Below are 24997 nucleotides of genomic sequence, written 5' to 3' on the forward strand. Positions count from 1 at the left end.
CCTCCAAATTCGGGCATCAGAGAGGCAGAGGAACAGGAGGAGCCTGTTCCTAGTGTGCGCATGTGCTGAGCTGCCAGAAGGCAAGAATAGTTAAAACAAAAGAAATTATCGGGAGTAAGGCCAGGAGATGATTGGCCCCTCCTATAAGGCTTAAAAGAGGAGCAAAGGCACATGGGCCCTTTGCAGGAAAGCAACGTTGTTAATTCTCTTCCCAGTCAGCATCTCTGTTTGATTCTGGACTCCATGTGGCTTTGCCAAGTAGATCTTTGGCAGCGTGTCAAGGGAGATAAAGGTTGGTGATTATCCCGAAGAACTTCTCCCAAAGGACTTTTTGCAACTAATTGGGACTCAGCTGTGAATGAACGTAATTCACAGCTGTTGCAATAAAAGAGGTTTTTGGGACTACTCATGTGTTTTAATGACTCAGGAAGCCTAGATCACAACAATACTGTAGATTAAATTTTAAAAAGTGGAGGATGTGCAGCCTTTTGTTTTGTGACTTTACTAAATTGGTGCTAGTCTGTTTCCCAATGTTCTGCCCAATTTACTAAATCAGTTAGGGACATTCCAGGTCCCTTCTCTAAAATATTGCCATCTAATGAGACCTAGGAAGCATGCCCTTTCTGTGGCTGTCGCTGCCTTATAGAACACCCTTCCTCTATCAATCTGGCAGGCCCCCACCCTGTTAAACTTCCAGAAGGCCATTAAAAACTGACTCTTCTATCAAAACACTGGAGTGAAGGCAATGGTGAAATCCAATTTTTTTTACTACCAGTTCTGTGGGCGTGGTGTGGCTTGGTGGGCATGGCTTGATGGGCGTGGCAGGGGAAGGATACTGCAAAATCTCAATTCCCTCCCCACTCCTGGGGGAAGGATATTGCAGGGGGGGCAAAAGCCCTACTAAGCAGGTATATACAAAAGTATGAAGGCTATTGCTTAACGCATTGTGAGCCGCCCTGAGTCTCCGGAAAAGGGCGAATCAATCCTTAATCGAACTAATCGAATTAATCAAACCAATAAATAAATAAATAAATAAATAAATAAATAAATAAATAAATAAATAAATAAATAAAATCCCCATTCCCACCCCACTCTAGGGCCAGCCAGAGATGGCATTTGCCGATTCTCCGAACTGCTCAAAATTTCTGCTACTAGTTCTCCAGAACCTGTCAGAACCTGCTGGATTTCACCCCTGAGTGAAGGGCTGGAACCTATGGAGGGTTGTTAGGTTACGTTGACTGTACTAGGTTGACTGAGGTGCCAGGATTTTAGTTTTTGTTATATATGTTTATGCTTTTTTATAGTTTTATTGTTATGCGCCATCCAGACTTTTTTTAAGATGGGCAGCAATACAAATCTAAAAAATAATAAAAAAAATAATAAAATAACCAGTGGCTTCCTTTTTATAGATTATTTTTTATCCTAAAATATCCTAAATGAAATTATAAAATTTAGATAATATTTTTATAAATAACTCAAGGCTGTGAACATACCTAGTACTCCTTTCTCATCCTATGAGATGACTTGGATTGAGAATGAGTAACTGGCCTAAGTGACCCAATTGGATTTCCTGTATAAATTCATGATTAGAGCTCACAGTTCTCTGATTTCTAACCTGGTGCTAACCAAACTGACTATTCTGGGGTATTCCTGGGCTTTTTCCATTATCCAGTGGTCATCAGCAATAATGTCTCATGCTCCTTAGCCTTTTCTAAATGGTGTCCTTTAGCCTACCAATTTGTACTTGGAACCTCCTAGTTCAGAGATCTTTTATGAATAAAGACAAATACATGTGTACCAAATCTAGGTTGATAACTGGACCAGAGGTTTACTCTTTTGAGCTTTCAAACTCATGTCTGAGCCCATCTTCAGGGAACTTCTCTTTCTTTCCTTCCTTCCTTCCTTCCTTCCTTCCTTCCTTCCTTCCTTCCTTCCTTCCTTCCTTCCTTCCTTCCTTTCTCAGTCAAAAATACAACCCTCCACAGGTTCCACCCCTTTACTCCAGTGTTTGGGTAGAAGAGGCAGATTTTAATGGACTACTGGAAGTCTAACAGGGTGGGGGCTGCCAGATTGATAGGGGAAGGGTATTCTATAAGGCAGGGGCACAACCACAGATCTTTTGTTTTCTCTGCTTCTCCATGTCTATTTCAATCTTCAAAGTCTTTACAGATAGTGTTGCAACACCAATTCTTGTCTCTTTTAATAGTTCTCTGAAACACTTTGTTGAGTTCTTTCTTCCTGTTTTTCTTGTCTAAACCTACATCATGAAACAGAAGGGGTATTATCAAATTTGCAGCTGGCACCAAGCAAGGAGACCTAGCTAGAACTTTACAGTACAAAAATCATAATTCAAAATGACATTGATTGGTAAGTTCCGGCATTCATTCATATGCTCTGTGTATTGGTTTGTGTTTGTTTCTCACTGTTCTTCATGCCATTCTGATCTTGTCTCTATCATGACTAACTCTCCTTCATGGATTTTTAACCACTCCGGAACTAACACGCTTTCGGAAGTATAAAAACTGCCAGTCCATTTGAGGATCACAAGCTAAATTCTCTTTGTCCTAAAACTAATAGTACATCTTCAACATCCATCTTCTGTCTACTCTATTTTACTTGCCGGCCATTTTTCAAGCTTCTACTTCAATTCGTACCCAAGAGTTATGTCTGCAGTTTTTTTACAACTTTATCCTTGATGCCAGTTCAGTCCAACAGTACTTCCTTCTGTCCCTAGGGAAAGAAGCTTTCCTATGGGAATATAAATAATTCCCCCAGTTTCTTTTTATCACTAAAGCTGACACAGGCAAGTGCCAAAACATTTGTTTGGATTGCAATATAGATGTCTGGATACATGATGAGCCAGCAGGGAGAAATGGCAACCCCCAAGCATGTCACACTCCCTTCCCCCAAATCCTTTGCTACCCTAATTCTGTGCCTGAATACCCTTCACCACTCTCTGCCCTAACTTGGCACAGTCTTTCCTTACATCCAGCCTGTCATTTTTCCACCAACAATCCATTTTACATGAACCAGACCAAACTGAAAATGTAATACGCTGATGATCAAGTTCACAGTGCACTATATTACATAAGTGTAGAGTGTGCCTTCCCCATAATTTTTGCAAGCTGATTGTATAAAGAACTTCCATTCACTGGCCCCTTACCTGCTGGTCTTCATCTAAATAGGTTTCATTCTGTATGATTACTCTGTATGAGACCATGCAGCTTATTTCATCCAATTATCCTGATTTCATCCTTGTATGTATCCGTTTTCTAACCTTTTATCCATCCCAGTGAAGGCGTTTGCTTTTAATGACAATTCTTGGGAAAAGGTATATAGAAACTCATATCCTGTGAACATGGCAAACCTGTATTTTTCCATATCCATTTCAAAGCAAGGGCAGCTGAGAGCAGAAGAGAGGGGTAAAAATATCAAGAAGATAGCTGTGAAATGGACAGTACCAAAATTTGATAAATAATTAAGTAAAACCTCTATAGTTAAAGCCCTGCCTTTTGTGGTTGTTTTGTTTTTGTTTTTACATGGGTTGCATCAGGGGTGAAATCTCCTTACCTTCCCTACCAGTTCAGAAGTGTGCACGTGCATCACGTGTGATTTTGGACCCTCTGCGCATGCGCAAAGCCTCCTGCACATGTGCAAAGGGTAAAAAACAGGTTACTTCCTGGTTAAAACCAGGAAGTAATGACGTCCAGGCAGAGCCTCAGGCTGCTGCCGCTACCAATTCTCCGAACCACCACCACCACCGCTACCGGTTCGCCCAAACTGCTGCGAACCGGTAGCATTTCACCCCTGGGTTGCATACCAAGAGCTTCAATCATGCAATCAGGGCTGCCTTTTACATTTTTTACATTCCTCCTACAGACTCTCCTTGGGGAAAAGTTTCCTTCTATTTTAACCTCGGAGGGAAACCATCTTGTTTTATATCTTACAAATTTAGGAAATTCTTCTCCATTTTCCTAGAGACGGAGCAAACAAAGAAAGACCTCTGTTTCAATGCAAGCATCTCTTTTTGTGATGTGAAGAAAAATATTGGCAATATAAAAGCATCCACTTAGCTAAATGTTCACTGCTAGACACTTAACATGTATTTGTTTTCTTTATTAGCATTTTATGTTGTCTATAATCTGTTAATGGAAAATAATAAGCTACTGATGAGAACAAATACTTGGCGAATGGGAATAGAAGATGGTGAGGGAGATATTTTCTTTTAGGATGCAAGGTTTTCCTCTTTCCAGTCTGCTTCTTTCTCATCTTCTATTGTCTTTATAACAAATCTTTATTTGAAAAAGATTATATTTATTGAAATAATGCTTTGAAAGGTTAGAACAGCTTCTGCACAAAACAAGTTGTGGCTCTTGGAGAGCATTTGCAATATTTAGCTAAAGGTCACTAAGATGGAAAATTACATTCCGGGCTCTGAAAAATTAGGCATTAAGATTTGTAGCTTCATTGCCTCAAATTCTTCAGAGGAACTAGTTGTGAACTGCTCTGAATAACTTCAGGAACATCATGAAACAATTTGTTTTTTTGATAGAAGAACATGACTACATTTTATGTCTTAATTACTTATTTATTGAGCTTCTTATATTCATGATGATCAATATTTTAGGGAAAGAGCACTAAATAGATTAGAATAACCCCCCCCAAAAAAATTAAATTAAAAATTAAATTAAAAAGAAACAAAAAACAAAAGAGGCAAATATCAAAATCCATAAAACCTTCTATTTGTATGTAAAATGAGAACCCATGAATTCCAAATTATAAATATTTTAAGTTCCATTGCTTACATTTAGAAGGAAAATTGAAAGATTTCAGAATCAAAAGGGAAAGATTTCTGAATGATGAAAAATAGGGGTAGCTCCCTGCTCTCTTCAGAACCTATTTGAGGACAGGGAATTATATTATATCACAGAAATATGCGTCTGCAAGCTCAGATGTTTTGAGAGCTGTGGTGGCACACTGGTTAGAAGGCAATATTGCGGACTAATTCTGCCAGCAGTTCGATTCTCACCGGCAGGTTGACTCTGCCTTCCATCCTTCCGAGATTGGTAAAATGAGGAGCCAGATTGTTGGGGGCAATATGCTGACTCTGTAAACTGTTTTAGAGAGGGCTGTAAAACATTATGAAGTGGTATATAAGTGTAAGTGCTATTGCTATTGAACTTTTCTTAGAAAAAAATATATACTCATAGAGACCCAAATACTTCACAATTCAGATCATTCTTCTCTTTATAAGCATTAAGGAAGAGGAAGGTATAGTGGTTGACAGGGACATCTGTGGGGAGAAACAGTCAAGATGGCAGCCATGGACATTCAATCAGAGGTCCACTCCTTTTGTACATGTGTCACAGAGTCATGGTCACCCGCTTTATTTTTTTTTTACCCACCCCCCACTACCACTTTGTGAATAGCGCTGTGCTTGATAAATGTGATAGAGCTGGAAATGGAGATGGCCATGAAAGTGAAAGTGGAAATGAAGACAGATGGGTAAAGATGAGGTGAAAGCAGAGCAGAGATTGTATGTCAGGTACTCCTTAAAGAGAATGTCTCTAAGCACTGTTAACTTCTTTTTCTTTTGATGGGTGTGATGAGAAGTGAACCAATGGCAGTAAATCTGAGGAGCCTTGGTGGCGCAGCAGACTAAAGTGCTGTTATGCCAGCTGCCTGCAATTACTGCAAGTTCAAATCTCACCAGGCTCAAGGCTGACTCAGCCTTCCATCCTTTCGAGGTAGGTAAAATGAGAACCTGGACTGTGGGGGCAATAAGCTGACTTTGTATAAAAAAGAACACCGCTGGGGGGGGGGGCGAAAGCCCTACTAAGCAGGTATATACAAAAGTATGAAGGCTATTGCTTAACACATTGTAACCCACCCTGAGTCTCCGGAGAAAGGTGGCATATAAATCAAACCAATAAATAAATAAATAAATAAATAAATAAATAAATAAATAAATAAATAAATAAATAAATAAATGAATGAATGAATGAATGAATGAATGAATGAATGAATGAATGAATGAATGAATCTTACTTACTGAGCTCATTTCCTCCAGTAATAGACTGGAGGAAACTACAAAACACAAAAACAGCAATACCTTGTATTTTCACCTCTCAAGGGAGACTGGAATACACACACACATATATAGTTTAACAAAGAAAAAAAAGCACTAATACAAATTATAATTGTCAGGCTTTGGAGGTACACCAAGCCTTGAAACCAAAGTTATGAATAGTAAAAGTACTTTTATTATAGAGTTATAACAGCTTCCCTTAAGAAGCTGTAGGTGCTTAATCACTAGAGGTTTTTAAGAAAAGACTGGACAGCCACCTGTCTGAAATGATATAGGGCTTGAGCAGGGGGTTGGAGTAGAAGCCTCCAAGGTATTTTCCAGCTCTATTTTGATAATTAGCTGTGGTGGCTCAGTGGTTAGAATGCAGTACTGCAGGCTACTTCTGCTGATGGTCTGTTGCTTGCAGTTTGGCTGTTTGATTCTCAGCAGGCTCAAGGTTGACTCAGCATCCATCCTTCCAAGATTGGTAAAATGAGGACCTAGATTATTGCCTAGATTGACTGTCTAGATAGGACTGTAAAGCACTGTGAAGCAGTATATAAGTCTAAGTGCTACTGCTAGTGCTACTGCTATTATCTTGCAAAACTGAAAGTGCCTTCCCAGTGCCCTGCTTTTATCTACATGTGAACTAGGGAGGGTCAGTTCCGAGACACTTTCTCAAATTACATTTCTGCTTTGAACTCAGATTTCTCTTATCTAACCATTATCTTGGCTGCAGCTTTTCCTCCTATTCCTCAAGTTATTCTCATAGTCCATTACAATAAAGCTCCTTCTGATGTTAGAGAATCCAAATCCATTGACACAATGTATTACTGACAATATATTTTTATTAAGAGGTGTGCACATATTTAATTTTTAATCACTTACTTTTCTTGGTCCTTAATCAGTCTTGTCTTGTTTATCTTCATCTATTTTCACCTTATCTTTCCTATTTTCAAAGTTTATGGTCATGATTACTTTGAAACTAAATATATTGGTAGTAAGTAGAATAGACAAATGAGTACATTTCATTCTTATCTGATAGCAGAATATCAAAGCTGCAAAGTTTAAGGGTATTATCTGGATCAATTTTTGAATGGTTAAAGTCCAATTTTCAAACAGAAACTCGCTTGAACATAATTTCCATTTAAATGAATAGAAGATCAAGAGAAATCCCTTTCATTATCATGCTTCCATGAACCAAAAGAGAGATTTAACTACCTAATTTTTGCTTAAAGAAATAACCCATCTATCTAATTATTTTTTTAAAAAAACTGCTTTGGGACTACATGAGTTGTAGTGTCTAGGGAAAAAGAATTCAGGAATTTTCCAAATTGCCTGCCTTCAATCACCATTCCCAGTTATGTCTATATCAAGGAAATGTCCGTGAATGAAACAGCATAGGCCCTGACTACATAAATATATATTACACCTGGAAATAACCCTGTGGAAATAACACATCAAAAATGAACACTTTATGACTGGTTGATTGTCTCAGATTTTTTTAATGAAACTTTAAATTCGTGGGTAAATAGTAGCAAAGGTTAGATCTCAACAGGTTGAAAATGCATTAACCTTTAGAATTCCCTGCTTTTCTAAGTCTCTCTTACTTCATATGCATATAACTCTGCTGTCTGCTGCACACTTTGAAAAAAGAATTGGGAAATAGGCAGGAAACAATCTTTGCTTACAAATCTACCAGCCGAAAGAAAATAAGTCATTGTTTGTTCTGTCCCCATTCCCCAACCTTAGTTCTATCTGTTGACTATAAAATAAGTTTTTTGCCAAGAGAGTAATCTGATGAATGGGATGATAGAGAAGACCAGTATTCTGCCACTGACCTCTGAAATGAAAAGTAAAATAAAAACCCTTCTCAAAATGCAAAAGAGCTCTTCCTATGAATGATTGAATCAACTCCACAGAAAATAGAAATTAGATAAAGGACTTGCAAAACTAAGAAGAACACTGAAATGAAAACCCTTTGGTATCCCAGAGATCATACAATGTGTGATCAATATGCAGGCCTTTTTTTTTTTTTGCCTTTTGGAAGTTTTGGAGGGCCTTAAAGAGCAAAATGGGCTCTTTGCAACCACTAGATGTTCAAGACATTGATTTCACTCTTTAAAATCCCCACCTAAAGTCGGCCTTGGCCTTGCTCACGAAGGAAACCTTCAACATGCATGCAGGTATGATCTAGCCGTTTAGCTGACTGAACTTAAGGATGTATTGGGTCCTAAAGTCAACATATTAATTGCCAAGATTTCCATAGCCTAAAGCAAGCAGAAGGAATGAAATTTATATGCCACCTCATTCTCTATATCAAGTTTGAAGGCCTTATGAGTCTTAATAAATAGAAGAAGGCTTTTCTTTTGCCCACAGTTGCACATGCAGAAAATACTGAATACAGCTGTTTCTCCAGAAGGAAACATTCCTTCTGGAGAAACATTCTTCAGCAGGTGCAAAATCAACAGAGACAGGCATTCCCAGAGGAGAATCCAAAAAGTCAAGAAAATCAAGGTAAATGTGCAATCAAAACTCTGCCCCTTTTTACATGCATGCAATGCACACTGTCTTTGGTCACACTTCCAAACCCCTTGCTACTGGAAGCAGAACTGGAACAAGTGAAGGATTTCTTCTCCCACCTCCATCTTTTGAGTCCTTACACCCAATACAGAAACTCTTCTCAATACCCAACTAGAAGGAAAAAATTAGCCACTTGACCCCCATCACCAACACTTCCCCTACAGAAAGTTTCTGATCAGATCCTCCTTTTACCAAGAGAGGCTTCTTGTTTACTGCTCACCTCTTCCATGCCCAGGTTGCTCTTTCATAAGGTGGCTTTGTCTTCCAAAGGCTAAGTAGGAAATGTGTGAAGGGGAATTTTTTTTTTTTTTTTTTAAAAAGCACTTTGCACCTCCTCCTTGCACCAAAGAGGATGGAAAGGAAGAGCCAAAGAAAGACATACAGTTGAGGTAAATGATGAGAGCACATCACTTCCACTATTGGGGTTGATGCTCAAGTTCTGGCAGCCTCCTCATAGCTTCATCTCATTCTTACCTATTTAATGAGTAGGAAATCTATGACTGTTGCTTCTGTTTTTCCAAGCAGCCATAATTCCAGCAACAGAGAACCAAAATACATGATGGTGGCAATTACCCTCTCTCCCTCTCCCTCTCCCACTCCCTCTCCCTCTCTCTTTCTCTCCCTCCCTCCCTCCCTCCCCCCTCTCTCTCTTCTTTCACATATGTATTTTACAACTTGTCCTCTTCATTTTATTAATATGAACTATCCACTTTACTTTTTTCATACCTATGGTCACCCATTCAATATTCAACTCACATAAGTCACACTTCTGTCATGAAATAATGCTAGATTTAGTGGGCAGAGATATAATTTATTTTTAAGCAAACCAATCTTATTTATATGTCCTGTATTAATGTGTGAATTAACTTTTAGACTGAAGCTTCTTCAAATTAATTTTTAGAAAGCAAGCTGCTTCAAATTTTGCAAACCAATTCTCAGCTCAAAACTTGCTTACAAGCTAATTCTTTATTATTTTCCAATTCATATATTAGAGAAAATTGCTTCAAAGTAATTTACTAAAGAATGAATTATAAATATATCAGTGCATCCATTAGGAAAAAAATGTGTATGAAAATAATTGATATTTACTGATGAAGCAAGGAAATAAGGAATTTAAACTGACACAGAAACTAGGTACAGACTGATTTGTTCAAGGCTTCATACCTATATTTGTAACCAGTGGTGGGATTCAAGTAATTTAACAACTGGTTCTCTACCCTAATGATTTCTTCCAATAGCCAGTTCACCAAACTGCTCAGAAAGTTACCAACCGGTTCTCCCGAAGTGGTGGGAACTGGCTGAATCCCACCACTGTTTGTAACTCTTATAAAAAGATACATATAAATCCAAAGAGATTTTTGAATAAAGCTAGAATCCTGATGCCTCAATGGCTACATGATCATCCATGTAGTTTTCTTTTCCTTCTTCATTAAAAAAAAAAAAAACAGTCTAACTTGGAATTTTCTCTTGGTCTCTCATCCAAGAATAAACCAGAACTGATCCTGTTTCCCTTTTTGAAATCAGCTAAAGTCAACTAATCTTATCAATGTCTATATGTTTAAATTAAAATGGAAAGTTCAACAAATAACTCAAGTTCATCAAAGTCCCCATGGATATCAGAATTTCAAGTAACTTTCTTCTTCCACCTGTAAATTAAAAGTGTAAATTAGATACATATGGCTGAGCAATAAAAATCTTGATGACCCCTAGATGGCAACAAAAAGAATCAGAAAACAATAACTTCCTCTGGATCTTTGCAATGTAGACATACAATAGTAGCTCAGTTTTTTCATACCATGTGTAATGATATAAGGTGCTACTGTTTTGGAGATTAAATGGTTATCTCTTTCTTTCATAAGCACTAATGCTGCATACGCCCTCTACTTCTTGCTTACTGTGTGTCGGGTTCATAATAAAACAATTGTACAGTATTCAAAGACCAATAAAGTAATGCTTATAAGAAACATTTCATTCTCCAAGAGGAAGTACATTACTCCTAAAGGTCTGTTGTCAACATTGTAAACTATCTGTTGCTAGATTAAATATGAATCATGCATATTGAGTTAGATATTCAAGGGGCTTTTTCCTAAAAAAAAATGTACTTCAGATTTCAATATTATTGTTTGTTTATTTGTTTGTTTGTTTAGTTATTTGTTAATAATGAGATAATGTTGTATTTTATAGTATTAGCCTACAATATTATGGGTGGTGTTCACCACTATTTTCTTATCTATGGAATAATAGAATCTATTGAATGATGATTGATGGGGTGGATAATTGATTTTTGTCTATCAGTTACATCTAAAATAGAGAGCTGTCAAGATTGGAATAGAATAGAATAGAATAGAATAGAATAGAATAGAATAGAATAGAATAGAATAGAATAGAATAGAATAGAATAGAATAGAATTGGAAGGGACCTTGGAGATCTTCTAGTCCAAGCTCCTGCTTAGGCAAGAAACCCTACACCACTTCAGACAAATTGTTATCCAACATCTTTAAAACTTCCAGTGTTGACGCATTCACAACTTCTGGAGGCAAGTTGTTCCACTGATTAATTGTTCTAACTGTCAGGAAATTTCTCCTTAGTTCTAAGTTGCTTCTCTCCTTGATTAGTTTCCACCCATTGCTTCTTGTCCTGTCCTCAGGTGCTTTGGAGAATAGCGTGACTCCCTCTTCTTTGTGGCAGCCCCTGAGATATTGGAAGACTGCTCTCATGTCTTCCCTAGATTAGATGTTGTCAAAGAAATTTATGTAAAAATATAATTCAAATCTTAGCAAAAATTAATTCAACCACATAAAATATCAGTGCTGAAAGCAGTTTTGTCAGCCAGACTCTTATACCCATTTTGGAAACATAGCAAATATGTAGTTTTTAAATCAACAACAACAAGGCTTTTGTCAAGAGAGAAGGACAATTACTGTAAATTCCAATCTTCTGGTCATCGCTAGCCATATCTGAAATAAAAGTGAATGGAATAGTGGGTGTTTTGTGGCATGGGTGGTAGGTATGTTATATATATATGGGTGAGTAGATGTGTTGGCCTTGGAGGAAAATGTGAGGGGTAGCAAAGAACTGAGGGCAGGATAGGAGGTAGGCAGGAGCACTGGGACTATGAAGGGTAGGGACTAGCTAGGTATGACAGAACCAGGGGTGGTGGTGTCAATGTTGACAAAGTCCTCATCCAGTGCCTGGAGGCTCTATAGGTTTGGATGGGGAGGAAAAGACTCAGGCTCAATCCTGACAAGTCTGAGTAGCTTTGTTTGGCTCTAGCTCTAAAAATCTTCGATCTTTAATCTTTAATGAATTGTACTTCACCATGAAGAGCAGTACCTAATTTGGGTATCCACTTGTACTCATGGTTCATACTCAAGAATCATATAGCAGCTGTGGCCAAGACAGCCTATGTACAAGTTCACTGTGTGTTCCAGTTGTTCCCATTCATGGTCTAGGAAGGTCTAAGATACATTGTTCTGATTCTCTTAAAAGACATAAATAATGTGTGATGTATAAGTTCTTCTCAACCCTGTTATGGTGTTTTCATAACTGCAAAGCATATTTTATGACAGTTGGTGGCAGATGTCTGCTTTGCCTTGGGCTCTAGTTGCAACCCACATTGCTAGCACAAGTAGTTCTGGTAGATTCCTCTGGAGCCTAAAACATCTCAAACAAGCCTCATAAAAAGTAATTTGCAGCACACATAGAACTCATTAAGTGATTGTTTATTGCAAGTGCCTGCTTAAAATAATATGTATTCAGGAAATATATATATAGTGTCATAAATCTAGCATCATGATAATCACTACAGTATTCCCCCATTTCTTTAACAATGCATTACTTTTTGTATGTGCACAAACAGCATACACAATGTACTTTGTATGCAGAAGGCATACAAAATGCTAGAAAGATTTCTGTGCCTGAAAAATACTACATCCAAAGTAATGTGTCATCAAGTATGTTCAAACTAGATTGATAAGATATTATGAGATCCACAGGATTTTTTTTTTCATTTAAAAAAAAATCATGTTTTCATATTAAATCAGATGAAACATACATACTTGAAAGTATGAGACTGCAACTCCCAGAGGTTGCCAGCCAGAATTCCCCACTAGTTGCTAAAATTGAGAAAGCTATAGGCAATAGGTACAGTATTGGATAACCCAGCAGTGTTGGGCCTGCCATCAGAACAAAAAAGATACCTGTCTTAGGCAGCAGAAACAGAACTGTATCCACTCCTTCCACATATTCTTGTTGAGCTTTTTCATATTTCTCTCAGAGGTCAAACCTCATGGACATTGGTATGTTTTCTACTTTACCCTCATGGTAATGTCTAATCAGCTTCTACATAGACAATTGGGAACACATATTTCACACTTTACCTCAGGCAGCAAAACATCTCAGGCTAACCAGTTTCCAAAATTCTAATACCTTCATGTCCTAAATTATGAAATAGTACAGAATACTGTAGATCTTTACTGTCTTCAAGTAGTTGAAAAGATTGTCATATCCATGTCCCCCAGTCTTCTCTTCCTAAGGCTAAATTATCCCCATTTCCTTTGGTCTCTTTTTTTAGGACTTTAATTCTAGTTCTCCTAATTATCTTCCAGTGCAATAATGAGGCTATCATATTCATTACACCACACCTACATAACACATATTTTTGGCAGCACTAAGGGGAAAATTGGGAGCTTGGAATTATGACCAGAAATCAGAGCCAAAGGACTGATGTCATTTCACTGCAGGAAATTTTAAACTAGAATGCCTTAAACATGCATACTTCAAGGATATTTGTGGAAAGAAAATGGCAGGTAGTTCTTAAGATGTTTTAAAAAACCAGATGGGTTTTAGAATTCTACTGAATCAAGGGTATTTGGCAGAGACTAGCTATCATTAGTTAGCATCCAACAAAAAATAATGTAAAAAGTCTGAAAGAAAAGAATATATACACTCTTTTTTTTGCTTGGATCATAAATTTACAAATCCTACAAACCCTTTAGAAAGGGTTGTTGTTGGCATGCTTAAGATGGATGGACTTCAACTCCCAGAATTCACTAGCCAGCACACTGCCAACTTGAAAAACACTGCTTTAGAAAACTCGTCTAGGAATAACCTTTAGAATCAATCAAACTGATCAAAAGGAATTCAGCTCAGCATTTAACAATCCTTTCCAATGCTCAAAGAATCCTTTAAAGGCCTTTTATTTTTCTGACCTGACAGAAGTTCCATGTCTCTAAAACTTACTCGGTATATACCCCAATTGCGTTGCCTACCTTCTCTGACTTTCTCTAGTTATGTTGTTACTTTGACACCTAGCCAGCACGGAAATTGAAATCCTTCTGCATGTAGAAAGTGACAGACTTAAAAAATTAGTGAAACCCATATTCAGTTTTCTGTATTTTAAAATACAGAAAAACTAAATGTTAGCTTGTGATATGGGACTTTTATAGTCCCATGGGGATGATGCTATAATCATCTCCTATTCACAGCTAAAGAGTCAGCATTATCCAAAGACACTTCCATGGTCATGTTGCCGGCATGACTATAGCAATAGCAATAGCTCTTAGACTTAGATGCCACTCCATAGTGCACTTTCTGAGTGGTTTACAAAGGCAGCATATTACCTCCAAAAATCTGAGTCCTCATTTTACTGATATTTTGCTGTCAGGGTTCCAACGGATACGCTAATTAAATCATGAGCCTCGAGTCAATCTTCAAAAGAAATCCAGTTATTTATAGGAGCTTCATGTTGGCACATTCCAAGTGAAGCCAACTCTGATCCCACATAATTTACAGCCCAGGCATGACCCTGTTTCCCCCCTCCCCCCCAGGGTGTGTCATCAGTCACATTCGCCAATGGAGCAATTTCACGGGTTGTAGAGATCACTCCCCTCTGGCCGCTGTGGGTAACCCTGGGAGACAGCCTTGAGAGATATATATCTGGAATGTGATTTTGTTTTCGTTGCTGTGCTGCTTCGCCGTTTTCCCAATCCCCTTGCCTAAGGCAACTCGAAAGCAGGCCACGGATGCTTTGCAAGTTGACACCCCAACAATCTGAGTCCTCATTTTACTGACTATGGAAGCAGGGAAGGCTGAGTCAATCTTGAACCCCATTAGGATCAAACTCCAGACTATGGGTAGAGTTAGCCTGCAATACTGCATTCTAACCACTGTACCACCAGATATATGCTATATATAACTATATGCTGAAGGTGCACATTCCCACCAAAGTGGTGGGAAAAATGTCTAATTGCATTTACAAGATTTTAGCAGCAGCTGGGACAAATAATAGAAGCTCACTCCATCACGTAGTATTTAAGTCTCAACTGCCAACCTTCCAGTCCACAAGACTGGCATTTTAACCACTTGGCTGTCAGGCCCCTTTACAGTTGATATCTTTGCTTTTTTGGCTATGCTTATTTATTACTTTACTATTCTACCTTTTCTTCAGGAGTTCGTTGTCCAGAATCATTTGCTCCACCCAGTCACTTGAATGACTATTCGTCACCCAAAGTCACTTGACTGAGGGGTCTTTGGTGCTCTCTTAGCTTGGTTGTTTTCTTGCCGACGTTTCATTAACTAAATTATATAACATCATCATGATACTGGCTAATGAAATGTCGGCAAGAAAACATAAAGGACCTCTCATTTCAACCCTGAGCTACAAATATTCTCCTCTATATTCTCCTCTGCTAAACAAATAATTCCCTCAAACTGTCAAACTACTTACTAAGTTTGCATTACTATTAATCTTCTCATCGTTCCTATTACCCATCTCCCACTTATGGGAGGCTTATATGCCACTCCATATTGCTGTATGACTGTAACCTTGTTGCTGGTATCCTTAAGATTTATATTGACTGTTTCCCTATGACTATCATTAACTGTTGTACCTTATGATTCTTGACGAATATATCTTTTATTTTATGTACACCAAGAGCATATGCACCAAGACAAATTCCTTGTGTGTCCAATCACACTTGGCCAATAAAGAATTCTATTTATATTGGTTGCTTGATTGAGATAGCTGGCTATAGAAATTAAATAAAAATAAAAATGGCCTCCTCCTATTTCTCTTATGACAATATCCATATGTGATACATTGGGAAAAGAGAAGTAACAAGCCTAAAATTCCAAGGTGTGCTTCTACATCTAAGAAAGAACTAAACCTGAGTCTCACTAATGCCTTAGCCACTACACCAGATTGCCACTGTAGTACTATAGGGCAGGACTCTGGTGACCAGAGTGGTGATGAGAGGGTCCACAATTAATTGTATATTCTTTGGCAGGAGAATACTAACTAATAAAAGCATTGTGCTGTATTTAATTATTCTGAGCACTTAGTGCTCTGTGAGGAACAAAACAGCAGGCGATTCAATACAACAGCATTTCTAAGGATTTTGATTCTGAGCACTGGTACAAATTAAGCCCTACACTGGCTAGATGGGGAGCTTTGCAGAGGCAAAAAGTGGAAGGAAGACATCTATTTTTTTTAAAAAAAAAAAGCTCTTATTCTTATTTTAACCCTGGGAGCTTTGATAAAATAGAGTGATGAAGAGAAGAAATAAGAAGACAGAACAGAAATAAGGTGTTATAATTTGGGAGTCTTCAAAGTTAAGGGGAAAAAACATTGTGAGGAAAAAAAGAGAAGATTAGGGAAACATATTCAAAACATAGAAGGAAATTGAAACAGACTACAAAGGAAAACCCAGCAAAGAGCAAGATACATTCAGCGCACAGCCTGGAAATGTGCCCCTTGTATCTTATACAAGATCATAGCCTAGTTTTAAGAAATTATTGTTGCTTGCTATTTTGATTGCATCATAAGTTGCAAGGTAGCTTAACGGTGTTTAAAATGGTTAAGTGTCTACATTACTTTGAAATATAGTTTTGACCCAGAGGTGGGTTCCACTTACCTTTACTACTGATTCGCATCGTGCCTGCACGCGCTCTTCTGCACATGCACAGAAGCTTCTGCACATGTGCAGATCACTTATGATGATGTCTGGGTCAGTGGGTAGAGCCTCCCACTGGTTTTACTACTGGTTCTTGAGAACCAGTCCGAACCGCGGGCAACCCACCACTGGTTTTGACCAAAAAAGAAACAACAGATTATAAAGCCAACAATGCTGCAATCCAACCTCCTTGAACCTAGGTCAAAGATCATGCATGTTTAGCTTAACATGTTATGGGATAAATGAGATTGTTGCACTAACTCTCTCAAGCTCTGTCATTTTTGGCACTGCCTTTATAAGATCTTTCCAGAAAGATTCACCTGATGCATTATTTATATTTTTTTCAAGGATCTCCCCTGTGGGGGGTAAAACCAGTTACGATGGTGGTGATGACTGCATGAACGAAGCCCAGCCCTCTTTTTAGGTGCATCATGATGCAGGCACAAAGAAAGTCATGATCATGGCTGTCATCTCAACATTTTTATCATCGCAAATATTTCTGATTTCTTTCTGCTATTTTTTTTTTATTTCTCCCCCAAATCCCACTGTATGACCTCCTTGTGCAAGAGGGATACTTATGAGGATGAGTGAAGAATGTAAGGAATGTATGACAAGGATATATATTCACAGCAGAATCATTTAGACCAGGAGTATCACACTCAGGGCCAGTGGGTCAGATCTGGCCTGGGGGGGGGAGCCACGGGAGCCCTGGAAACAGCTAGGACTGGCCTGTGGTGCCTCTGCCAGCAAAAACAGAGCTCAATTTTCACTGGCAGAGGGTTGCAGGAGGCCATCGCAGCCAAAAATGGAACTCAGGAGCCCGGTTGCACTGGCAGAGTGCTTGAGCCACCACAGGCCCAAGTGACATCAAGCTAGCCACACCCACCCTGGCCTACCATGCCCCCCTGAGGTCAAACACAACCCTCAATGAAATCGAGTTTGACACCTCTGACTTTGACTGTGAAGGTTATCCCAGCTGCCCAGCTAAAGCAAGCAGGCACTTATATTGGACAATAGCAATATAGGAAAATGTCAGAGGCAGGTGATCACTTTAATGAAAATGGCTTGTCACTGTCAATGAGTTGTGGATCTTTTGGAGTACTAATGGCACTGATCTTAAAAAAGAAGACAAATGAATTTAAGATTTTTTGATCTGGAGATCAAAAGGGATATCTTATGGAAAGAAAGAAATTATTATGTAATCCTAGAAGAGAGAGAGAGAGAGATAAAAATGTATAAATAAATGCATTTATAACTGCTGTCAAAAAGATCCAAAGCTTGTTCTTTGTAATATTTTCTCTCTTTTTTCTTCATGTTTTCTTTTCTATATATATTTTTTCTACTTCTTTCTTAATTATTCATTATTATTCCTTATCTCTTGGTTTCTGTGCTAATATTTGTATTGTTTTTAACCTCGTTAAAAATTTTTTCAATACAATTATATTTAAAAAGAGAACATGGTGAAACAGACCAAGTCCAGACTGACAAAGGAACGAGAGCAAAGTTATATGCTCTGCCCCAATTTATTCAGCCTATATATTAAAGGAAGTTGGATTGGAAGAAGATGAGCATTGGAAGAAGATGAGTTAAAACTGGAAGAAGGAACATCAATGCCCATCTGCTCAATCAATCAATTGATAACATCCCTTGGTAACATAACTCAAGAATGAAAAATGGACAGGATCTGCACACTCTAGTAATGAAGGAGATGGAAGATAGTGAAAAAAAATAAAACTGAAATTAACTAGAAAGACCAAACTAACGACAACACATACCACCATCATTCTTGGAATTCAAAATAAAGATATCAAAGTTTTTTTTTTTCATTTGCACAACTCACTATCTGTTCTAGTTCTTTATTCCTTTTCTTCTTCCTTTGCATTCTCTGTATTTTTTACTTTGTTTGATTTTATTATACACCAGCCAGAGTTAGTTTGGAGTTTGAGCAGTGGCTAAACTGAATAAATTAAAATAAAGCTACAATAACTGATGTGCCAGCTTTGGTACTGTTTTTTTCCCCCATATGTTTGATTGGCTCCATTGGTTTAAATGTGTTGCTTTTGTGGGCATTTGCTAATGTTATATAAGCTAGTCAGGTGAAAAGAGAGGCAAAAAATAATTTTAAATTATCAAGATGCCGGTTCCTTTAGAATCGGTTGATATTTTGTTTGGTGAAAGAACCATAGCTACTAATTTGTAATGTATACATTTTTCCTGAGGAATTATCATTGTCAGTCTTATCACATAGCAGTGCAAGTGCAAATCATTATACAATTACATAATATTTTCATAAAATGTCAAAATCTTCCAAATGTTTTGAAATGTTGATGGGGAAAAATTATCAACTGTATAAATCATACTGCATTCTCTGTAGAATTAGTAGGCAAACTGGTTTTAAATCAGGGAAGGGTTTATGGGGAGCAATAAAAAAAAAAGCCACGGTAGTCAAACGAACAGATAGTCGTCGACTTACAACAGTTCATTTAGTGACCTTTCAAAGTTACAACGGCACTGAAAAAAAGTGACTTATAACCATTTTTCACAGTTACAACCTTTGTAGCATTCCCATGGTCATGTGATCAAAATTCAGATGCTTGGCAACTGGTTCAAACTTACGACCATTGCTGTGTCCCAAGGTCATGTGATCACCTTTTGCGACTTTTTCACAAGAAAAGTCAATGGGGAAGCCAGATTCACTGAACAACAAGGTTAGTAACTTATCAACTGCAGTGATTCACTTAGCAACTGTGGCAAGAAAGGTCGTAAAATGGGGCAAAACTCACTTAACAAATGTCTCACTTAACAACAGTAATAGGGGGCTCGATTGTGGTCATAAGTCAAGATCTACCTGTAGCTTATAATGAGTTTCTGCACATTAAAAAAAAAAAAAATACTAAGAGTGGAGGTCTATTATATTTACCCGCAGACACGGTTTTCAGTGGCTAAATCTATAAAATTGTGACATAAGCTAGTGAACATCTGGTTGTTGATTTTCTGTGTTTTTCATGTAATTATTCTAAGTGAGCTTCACGAATTTGAAAATATAAGAAACAAATAGTGGATAGCCAATCTGTCTGTTACCAGCCAGGCAGGTGTTTTGATCTTTGTAGGTCTTTTGGAGCTGAAACATTTGTTTGGCAGCAAACAGCAGGAAAAGGCAAGCACAACAGGGAACAGATTAATAATGTACCTTTTTGAAAATGGTAGTCCAGTTGCAGATTTGCATATCCATATGTACGCAGAGCTCATTAGAGAGCTAAAGGCTTAGCACTAACAACCATGGCAAGGAATATTCCAGGTTTAACTGCTTATAAAGATCCATCACCAGATTCATGTGGATAATTATTTAGACATATGCTGCTAAAATGTTAATGCATTTCTTTAAATCTGTTGTGTTACATCTTTTTTTCCCCCTTGAAATCTTTCCTATTTAACCTCAAAGAAAGAACAGAAAGAAATGAGGACATCTTCATGTTTGATGGCGTATGAGCTCTGATTGGTGGCAGTCTTTTTCATTAGACATGCAGGTAAATAAATAAAGGTACAACATTAGCAGAATCTACCTCTGGGAATTACTGGCAGAGTACTTTGCGGAAAATATCACCTTCATTTTTCAGCATTTTCTGTTCTTAGGAAATGGGGTTTTTTTTCCAAAAAGAGAAAAATATTAGTGCAACTCTGCTTAGGTCCATACACTAATATTATAGATAACTAATTGGAACCAGAATTTACATAACTAAACAAGACAGTTGTTAAGTGAGTTGCAGTGATTTTTACAATCTTTTTTGGGGGGGGGGGCATGATTGTTAAATTAATCACTTGAGTTGTTAAGTGAATCATATGGTGGTTAAGCAAATCTCGCTTCCCTCTAGATGAAGGCATCTGGGAAGGTTGAACATGGTGATCACATGTTTTTGGGACACTGCAAAAATTGTAAACTCATGCCTGTTGCTAAGCACTCAAATTTTCATGACATGACCATGGGGGCCCTGCAATGGTCATACGTGTGAGGACCACTCCTAACTTACTTTTTGTAAATTGTAACTTTGAGTGGTTGCTAAATGAATGGTTGTAAGTCAAGGACTGCATTAGTTACAAGATGACCTATAGGTAGGCCGGCAGGTCCCATTTTTTATTGCATGATCAAGCCTTCAATTTCCATGGCTTTCATGGCTTCATTCAATTACATTCTAAGGATTTAAAGCTTCCTCCTATGAAGATTTTTCAATCAGGAAGCAGAAGCAGTCAAGAAGACAGGATAATGAGAGGAGGAAATATGGAATAGAGGCCAGGATGATTGAGGCAGCAAAAATAGGAAGAATGTGTTTTTAAAATACTATTGGTAGGCAAACTTCTGTTTCTAGTTCTGTACTGGCAGATGTTTGTGAAAAGTCTAAAGGGAGTGTAAAAAGAGGCTATGCCTTTCCCCATTGTTTATGCCTCCAAAATTACCTCTGAACTGAAGATGCATGTGAATTAGTGCCAATTCTCATCAGTGAAGTCAAGTACTCTTGCAAATACTTAGTTAAAAGCCCATAGATTTTATTCTCTCTATCACAGAACGATAGGGGGCTGCAGTCTTCCTGACTTTTGTTTTTTTAAAATTTGGTTCCAAAGAATTCGAAGGAAAAACATTTTCAGCAGTAGTGCCATGGCTACTGCTAAAAGGAAGTCTTGCTCTTGACAAATATTGCAAAATTTCCATTTTCCCCTTAGAAATATAGAAAAGCAGTCCACCAAATTTTCTGCCTTCTCTCTAAAGGGAGAAAGGGGAACTAGGTTGGTTATAAAGATGAAGGTTATATATAAGACAGATCACAATACATTATCAAGTAATGTTATCAAGTGTATTAAAAACAGTGTTTATTAGACCTTCTGAGATTGCAATTTCTCACTCAGTGTTGCTGTTAACACCACTTTGAGATCTGCTGTGGAGTGTCCTAGGAGGTTGAACTGCTCCGATATTATTCTGTACTTGTAAATCCTGATGTCAAACTTGTGTCCATAAATTCTTTTGCACAAAGTTTGTCCTATGTTGTATTGCTGGCAGATGATGGCATTTATCACATTGGGAGAAGAACAGATGAAGTTTTCTCTAATCTTTTTGCATTTATTAGGTGTGATGATAGTGCTTTCAGAGTAGATATACCGTGGCGGCAAAACAGAAATCTGGGCTTTTTGTAGGGGCTGGTTCCTAAGTGGCTATCATTGTCCTATTGTTGCTTGTTGCTTGTGAGAACCTATTTCAGGCTGAGTAGTCATTGGTTTACAAATATGGGCATGCCACCCAGTGACTGAAACAATGCAGCATCATTGTCCATTATGTTCTGTAGCTTATTAATAATACATCATAAACTGTTGGTGACAGCCAGTTAGTAACAGAAAACAGAATAACAGAGTTGTCCTTCTTGTCATTAAACTAGACATACCCAGTTCCTGCAACTGTTCTTATATGTTTTAGCCTCCAGTCCCCTTTGTTGCTCTTCTCTGCACTCTTTCTAGAGTCTCCACATCATTTTTACATTGTGTAAAATTCCAAGTGTGGCCTTAGCAAGGCATTATAAAGTGGTATCAATACTTCACGTGATCTTGATTCTATCCCTCTGTTTATGCAGCCTAGAACTCAGTTGGCTTTTTTGGCAGCTGCTGCATACTGCTGGCTCATATTTAAATGGTTGTCCACTAGGACTCCAAGCTCTCTCTCACAGTTAACTACTATTGAATGAGGTATCACATATACTGTACCTATGCATTAGTTTTTCTTGCCTAAATGTAGAACCTTACTTTTTTCACCATTGAATTTCATTTTGTTAGATAGCGTCAACTGTTCAAGTCTATCAAGAACCTTCTGTATCTTAAGCCTATCTTCCGGAGTGTTGGCTATTCCTGCTAGCTTGGTGTTGTCTGCATATTTGATGAGTTCCCCATCTATCCCCTCGTCCAAATCATTGATGAAGATGTTGAAGAGTACTGGGCCTAAAACAGAGCCTTGGAGTACCCCACTGCATACTTCGCTCCATGTAGATGCAGTTCCATTTAAGGACTACATGTTGAGTGCGGTTGGTCAGCCAGTTACAAATCCATCTGGTGGTGATGCTGTCTAATCCACATTTTTCTATTTTATCTAGTAGTAGGTTATGGTCTACTTTATCAAATGCCTTACTGAAGTCCCAATAAATTATATCGACAGCATTCCTCTGGTCCACTAATTTTGTCACTTTGTCAAAGAATGCAATAAGATTAGTCTGGCATGATCTGTTTTTGACAAGCCCATGTTTGCTTTTGGTTATTACTTTATTTGCTTCTAAGTTTTCACTGAGTTAGGTTCTATTGTTCTATTTCTCTGTGGTCTGTCTTTTAATGAAACCTCCCTGGAAATTAATCTAGCTCTTCTGATTTGAAATCTGATCGTAAAAGACTATAGAATAGAGTAGATGTATCCTGATCTGGTAATTCCTAATATAAATTTTAGGGCAGCTGGTTTTGTTACTGCATAGTGAAACTATTTTTATGACTCAACAGTGATTTCTGAAGAGGATTATCAAATTTCATCCCCCTCATCGGAGATAAACTTTATCCTGCATTCACAATGTTGTAGAATATGTACAGTATTTCATTCAGTTCTGTGTGAATGATATGTTTCAGATTCCCATAAAAATATTTGTTTGCTTGTTTATATTTCATACTACTGCTCATCTCCTTCAGGGGGTTTTTATATGTTTTAAGTACAATTCCATATCCAAAATGTTGGAGGGAAATATGAGTTATTTAAAATAAAAATATGGAACATCTTGGGAAGTTTAATTTTTAAAGATATACATCCATCATTAGCTTACCAGATATAAAATTTCGGTAATTGTGAATACTCAGGAGTAATTGCTCAGAGATAATCCTTTGGTTCATGAATAACTTGATTTCTGATTGATCACCGGTAGATGAATACATAAAAGGAGATTATTATAAAGTATTATGTTTGACTAATATAAATATTAATGTGCTATCCATAGAATTTCAGTTCAAATAACCAATTAACACAAGTAAATCATCAGTTTATGAATACTCATATATGAAATAAGGTTCTATTTCTTATTATCATATATTGAAGATCAGATTTCCAATACAGGAAACCAAGTATCAGATCTAAAAAAATTTACTAAATTATACTATAGTAAATAGTAAAATAGAAAGAGTACACTTATGCTTTTAAATTTGATATTGGAGAAAACTGAGAATGTTATGGATAGCCAAGTAAACAAAAAGAAAGAGCCTTGATAGTACAGTGGTTTAGTGCACCCTGTTATTAACACAGCTGCCTGCAATTTCTGCTGGTTCGAATCTCTCCAAGGCTCAAGGTTGACTCAGCCTTCCATCCTTTCTAAGGTAGGTGAAATGAGGACCCAGTTTGTGGGGGCAATAAGCTGACTTTGTATAAAATATACAAAAGAATGAAGGCTATTGCTTAACGCATTGTAAGCCGCCCTGAGTCTCCGGAGGGCGGCATATAAATCAAATTTTTTTTTAAAAAAAAAAAAAGGTCATTGAACAAATCAACCCAGAGTTCTCACTGTGTTCTCACTGTCACTTGTGAAGGCACAATCAGGCTCAAGCAAGTCTACTTCAGACATATTGTTGAATCGTGGATTTGGACAAAGGCACAGGACACTTACATCCAAATTTTAAGGTTTATTCAGCTCCAGTATATGCAATGCCAACCCGAGCTATGGCAGCTCTTTTTAAAGGGAGCTGTCTGCGGCTTCAGGCATTGGCGCACATTTGTTTTTCCCGCTCTGACTACAGAGTCCCTGATAGGTTCCTGCATCAGTCTATCCAGTCTATCCAATATCTAACATCTACAGTATATTTGCAAAGTCCTAGCTTTCTACGGGAGGCTGAAATGTTATGAAAGGTGAAAGGAAACAGACAAGGAACAAGGTGGATGGATTCAGTTACAGTAGTGATAGATGCATAGATGAAAGGACCAGCTTAGAAAAACATAATCATAGAGAAACTCTATCTGATCACTAAGAGTCAGTAGGGACTTACAACACATAATCAATCTACCTGCAGTTACTATTATGGTCTCATTAGAATTTTTCAATGAGCATCTATGAGATTGCAGTATGAATCTCATGTCAGCCAAAGAGTTGACAAATTTATCTATTATCTTCAGTTGGTAGAAATTGCAATCCTATACTCTTTTACGTCATTGGATCCTCATTGGAGTCAACAGAATTTGATTGTACTGTTAATCACAAAAACTACATTTTATTAAAATATCCCCCATGAATTGCAATTCAGGAAAACTAAAGCGCATCGAAATCATTTTGGAACAAAATTGATCTGAGATTCAGTTTGATTTTACTGATTCGTTGGTAGAATCTTAGATTTTAAACT

The sequence above is a fragment of the Pantherophis guttatus genome, chromosome 2 (assembly GCF_059756535.1).
Source record: "Pantherophis guttatus breed Tessera chromosome 2, ASM5975653v1, whole genome shotgun sequence".
Lineage (NCBI taxonomy): Eukaryota > Metazoa > Chordata > Lepidosauria > Squamata > Colubridae > Pantherophis > Pantherophis guttatus.